Here is a 6,013-nt window from a genome sequence, read left to right as displayed (position 1 = left end):
TGCTTGCTTAACAAAATCAACAAGATCTGTACAATTACGTCTAACGCGTAAAAATTGTTTGAACGGTATACTATCCTTTTGCGTCCTAGGATGAAAACTTTTATAATGCAAGAGGGTGTTTCTGGATGTCAGCTTTACATGAAGATCAACCTTTAATTCCCCTTGATTATTCATTATCGCAATATCAAGGAATTCCACCTTTTCAGCACTAATTTGAGTGGTAAAACGTAAATTGGGATCCGCTGCATTTATCCAAGCAATGAATTCCTCCAGGGTTTCTCTCCCATCAGTCCAGATAGAAAATATATAATCGATATACCTGGACCAATGGGAGATTGACTCAAAAAAAGGGGCAACTTCATTTTGGATATATTTCTTTTCAAATGAAGCCATAAATATATTGGCAACTGATGGGGCTACCGATGCACCCATGCTTACTCCTTTAATTTGTCGGTAAACATGGGGTCCAAATTCAAAGATATTCTCTGTGAGAACAATTTCTAGACAGGCAAGTACAAAGGTTATTGGACAAGGAATGCTATATTGTTCAATAAACCAAGCAGTAGTTTTCATTGCTTCTGCGAGTGGAATGTTACTATATAAGGATTCTACATCCATAGTTACCAACAGATCTTGGTTGGAATTGAATGCCAAACCCTCAGTTCTAACAATCATATGGCCTGTATCACATACATATGAATCAATTTTTGGAATGTATGGACGTAAATAATTATCCACATACTTGGATAAAGGTTCTGTTATCGTACCGATAGTGGAAACTATCGGACGATATGGAGGATCATTTTGACTCTTATGTATCTTCGGTAGTCCATATATGCATGCCATCTTACCTTGATTGTGATTTAGATAATCGTATTCTTTCACAGAGATATCTCCATTCTCTAAAGCCTGTTTTGTTAAAGATTGGATTCTTCTGGACAAAGGTGCAGTAGAGTGTTTCTTAATAGGGTTATACAATTCTAGATTATCAAGCATTTTGAGCATATTCGTCTCATACTGGGCAGTGTCAATGATAACTATTCCGCCACCTTTGTCACATCCCTTGATGGTTAGATTTTCATTAGATGAGAGAGAAAATAAGGCTTCATGTTCATCCTTACTTAAATTGTAAACAGGCTTAGGGATAAAACGTAGGGCTTGATCTAGTTTCTTCAACACTACCAAGTGGCAACTTCTGGTCCTAGCTGCTCAAGTGAAGGGCTAAATGTGGAAGGGAGACTAAGTAATCTCATGGGGGTATTTTCTTCTTCCATCGGTGTATTTAAGGCAAAGAATTTTTTAAGACGAACTTTACGGAAAAAAGATATAATATCACAGTAAAGTTCAAACAAATTTAAAGAGGAATGAGGGACAAAAGACAAACCCTTGGATAATAGTCTGGTAATGGTATCATCTAGTTCTGTTTTTGTTAAATTAAAAATGGGAATTACATTCCCGGCTTCCAGTACTGCCGATTCCTGGTTTCCCGTATGAATTGTGGTTCCTCCTGTTGATGATGGTGCTGAGGTTTGTAATTCCCTCTGGGTAAACCCTGAAAACGAACCCTCGGGCGCCCGCGGCCCATCCCGCGGTTCCCTAAAAAAGGCGGTCTACAATTACCTCTCCCTTGAGTAGGATTGTATGTGGCCTCAGAGTCATAGTATCCTTCATTATTCTCATTCTCAGAGTCCGAGGTCTCAGAGAAAGTATTGACACATTGTTGTTGTTCTCTATTTTCTTCAAAATAGTGATTTTGTTGGTAAAAATCAACTTTTAGATAAGGGTAAGTGTTTTCAATTGTGGAGAACCTTTTATCTTTCAGTAGTTTGTCATTTTTACGTTTGTCTAAATAGGTTGAAAATTATTTGAGTTCCTTATTACATTCCTCCATTTTCTTCATAGCCTCTTCCACACTACCAATCATTTTTATCTTGTCTTCTAGTTCATCGATCTCTGTTCTCAATTCGACTGCTAATTCTTTTGCAGTTGCAATACATATATCACTGTACATTTACTACAAATTACACAAATGTAACACTGTACATTTACCACAAATTTCACGAATATACAATACATTTATATCAAAACAACAAATACATATTACACATCTTTTTCCGATAGCTTATGGGCCAGCAAATGTTTAGTCTTTGTGTGGTGCCTTTTTCTAGACAACATTAGCTTTATGTCATGTCATTGAAGGACAAAGAATCAACAAGAAGGTAAAAAATTGAACTCAAAGCAATATATTAGTTGAATTCGCAACTAATACTGCAATTAATCGCCTCCTTTATGCCAACGCGTTTCGAACCCGATGTCTGAATGTGCGGGTTCTCATCAGGGCTCGGTCACTTCTATCTGTAACCAAGCGTGTGGCCAGTTCCACAGGTTAACTCTGTTTTCTGGGATTTCTGTCTTGTTCATATTCTCTTTCTATAGTTCAGGTCTTGTCATGTATGTCTGTCACATATATGTCCCCGGGTCACCTGTGGTTTATGCTGGGCGTGTGTGCTCTGTGTTAATTGCTTCTTTCACGGAGCGGACATTTCTCTCATGCTAGTTTGGATCTCTGTGATGACCTGTGCCTCCTCTAGGGATGCGCTAAATCATTGCATCGTTCCCCAGGGTCGAAACGTCGACGCAATCCTTCCTTACATGAACCAACTACTCAAAATCTCCTAGGAATCAAGATCAAATTGTTGTGCCTATCAGATTATTGTATATGTAGTTGTCTTCGTTAATGTGTATATGAATTTACAATTTTACTTGTTGTTTTAATTGTGTATCAAGTTTTGCACAAAGCTTATGTGTTAAATATGTTTTAAGTGCATTTTAGGGACAGCATCTGTAGTTTTTTGTGTTTCAAATTCAAAATATGAAAGTGTTTGAGTAAAAAATTCGCTTTCCTTTTTATTTTGTGGTCAGTGTAGTTAATTGGTTTGATAAAAATACTGCTGTCTTTGTATCCTAATTAGGGACAAAGTACTAAATCACCTACAGAACCATTATTATTCAATGTACTACCCGCCCAGGTTCTGAGGGTTATAGGGTCACCCCATTACATGTAATGGTCCTCTAGGGAGCGGCGCACGTCGCGCTCACTCTGTTCTACAAGGACTGTCAACAACGTTCATGCAGGCTCGATCTATCCCTCGCGTACCGGCACAATCACTCAGCTGGGTTAGATGCTTCAATTGTCGATTGACGTCGTTGAAGAACCCACGTCCCAGGACCTAACTCCCCAGCTCAACAATGTGCTCAAAGCAATCACATGAAGAATGAACCATCAGAAGAAGCATGCTTTCTTCAACACAGGTGACAATCCTGTTGGCTTAAGTGCAGTTGGTACACCACCCTACAAACAGATCTTTCCAAAATCCAGTAAAAAAAAAAAACAGCCTTGAGTAATGTAGGCTTTAAATTAACACAATATAACCTGCAAAACTCGAAACATAGAAGGGTAATAAGGAGAGTCACAAACAGAACAGATATAAATGTATGGTGTATGTGTTATGCACAGTAAATTGCTAATTATACAGAAAAATACCAGCAACTATAGTGGTTGCAAGATATTAAACCTCAGGCTGTGCTCTGGAATAAGAGGCAAACTCTACAGTGGGGTCACTGGTATTATGCGGCAAGGAAAGACCAAATTGCGCAGCCGTGTTGGCTAAATGATGTGGCAAGAAAAGGCCAATTATGCAAACTAATATGGTACATTTTGTGATAATATTACTTCCTAATATTGCCATTTTTTAACTCGTTAACACTGTCTGGGCAAACTTGTTATCTGTATAACATCCAAATACAGTAATAAGCAAATGGCAGATGACTAGACAAACTTTGCATTAATTTACAAAGCAACACAGGTCACAGTAATTTTAATATAATTTGATATGTTTGAGCTAGAACATTTGTTTGTTAAAATCTGCAGATTATGCAGAGGGTGATGGATTAGGTGACAAATGCGGAACATCCATATTTATGTGGAAAATGATACAGATGAAAAAACACATTATTACAACGGCCCTGCTCCCCAGTAACCAGTATCCTCAGGCCACCTTGGATCCTTATCCAAACGGACATTGCAGTTTCAAATGGTTTCCCCTGAAACCAACTCGTGATAAATCGTTTTTTTAGCATTTGGTGAATTGCTATGGAGGATAAGCACTGTTTATATGAGTGTTACTTTGTCGGTTTAGTTCAGTGGTAGTTCTTCCTAGCCTATACTATTTTTTTTTGTTCTGATGCACATGCATAGTTAAAAGTACCAAAAATTAATTAGCCAAATATCCAGAAAAAAACATTTGAAAACAGCTAACTGGAATTTCATTGAAAGGCCTCCCTTGCTGGACATTTTTACCCAGGTAGACTTGGTGTATATACATCTGCACTGTAAGTATGGTGTTAGTGACAAGTGTATCTCCCCATGCACACTTCTTTTCCATGAAATATGTCAGAATGAGAGCTTTCCAGTGTACAGAAACTAAAGCTGGTAGCTTTTTTTTAATTTCAGGTACTGAATACGAGGTAAAGCAGGACACACTTCCTAACAAAAGTTCACAGTTTCATTAATAATTGTGGTTTAGGGTAGTGTTGTAGTGTATGTGTAGTGTAGGGGATAGTGTTTTAGGGTTTAGGGTAGTGTTGTATGTGTATGTATATGTAGGGTAGTGTTTTAGGGTTTAGGGTAGTGTTGTAGTGTATGTGTAGTGTAGGTTGTAATGTTTTAGGGTTTAGGGTAGTGTTGTAGTGTATGTGTAGTGTAGGGGGTAGTGTTTTAGGGTTTAGGGTAGTGTTGTGTATGTGTAGTGTAGGGTAGTGTGTTAGGGTTTTGGGTAGTGTTGTAGTGTATTTGTAGTGTAGGGGGTAGTGTTTTAGGGTTTAGGGTAGAGTTGTAGTGTATGTGTAGTGTAGGGTAGTGTTTTAGGGATTAGGGTAGTGTTGTAGTGTATGTGTAGTGTAGGGTAGTGTTTTAGGGTTTAGGGTAGTGTTGTAGTGTATGTGTAGTGTACGGTAGTGTTTTAGGGTTGTGTTGTAGTGTTTGTGTAGTGTAGGTGGTAGTGTTTTAGGGTTTAGGTTAGAGTTGTAGTGTATGTGTAATGTAGGGGGTAGTGTTTTAGGGTTTAGGGTAGTGTTGAAGTGTATGTGTAGTGGAGGGGATGTGTTTTAGGGTTTAGGGTAGTGTTGTAGTGTATGTGTAGTATAGGGTGTAGTGTTTTAGGGTTTAGGGTAGTGTTATAGTGTATGTGTAGTGTAGGGGGTAGTGTTTTAGGGTTTAGGGTAGTGTTGTAGTATATGTGTAGTGTAAGGGGTAGTGTTTTAGGGTTTAGGGTAGTGTTGTAGTGTATGTGTAGTGTAGGGGGTAGTGTTTTAGGGTTTAGGGTAGTGTTGTAGTGTATGTGTAGTGTAGGGTAGTGTTTTAGTGTTTAGGGTAGTGTTGTAGTGTGTGTGTAGTGTAGGGGGTAGTGTTTTAGGGTTGTGTTGTAGTGTATGTGTAGTGTATGGGGTAGTGGTTTAGGGTTTAGGGTAGTGTTGTAGTGTATGTGTAGTGTAGGGTAGTGGTTTAGGGTAGTGTTGTAGTGTATGTGTAGTGTAGGGGGTAGTGTTTTAGGGTTTAGGGTAGTGTTGTAGTGTATGTGTAGTGTAGGGGGTAGTGTTTTAGGGTTTAGGGTAGTGTTGTAGTGTATGTGTAGTGTAAGGGGTAGCGTTTTAGGGTTTAGGGTAGTGTTGTAGTGTATGTGTACAGTAGGGTAGTGTTTTAGGGTTTAGGGTAGTGTTGTAGTGTATGTGTAGTGTAGGGGGTAGTGTTTTAGGGTTTAGGATAGTGTTGTAGTGTATGTGTAGTGTAGGGTAGTGTTTTAGGATTTAGGGTAGTGTTGTAGTGTATGTGTACTGTAGGGGGTAGTGTTTTAGGGTTTAGGGTAGAGTTGTAGTGTATGTGTGGTGTAGGGTAGTGTTTTAGGGATTAGGGTAGTGTTGTAGTGTAGGTGTAGTGTAGGGTAGTGTTTTAGGG

The sequence above is a fragment of the Lissotriton helveticus genome, chromosome 6, assembly GCF_964261635.1.
Source record: "Lissotriton helveticus chromosome 6, aLisHel1.1, whole genome shotgun sequence".
NCBI classification, from domain to species: domain Eukaryota; kingdom Metazoa; phylum Chordata; class Amphibia; order Caudata; family Salamandridae; genus Lissotriton; species Lissotriton helveticus.
The sequence above is the reverse complement of the archived record's forward strand: the minus strand, read 5'-3'. Positions refer to the sequence as shown.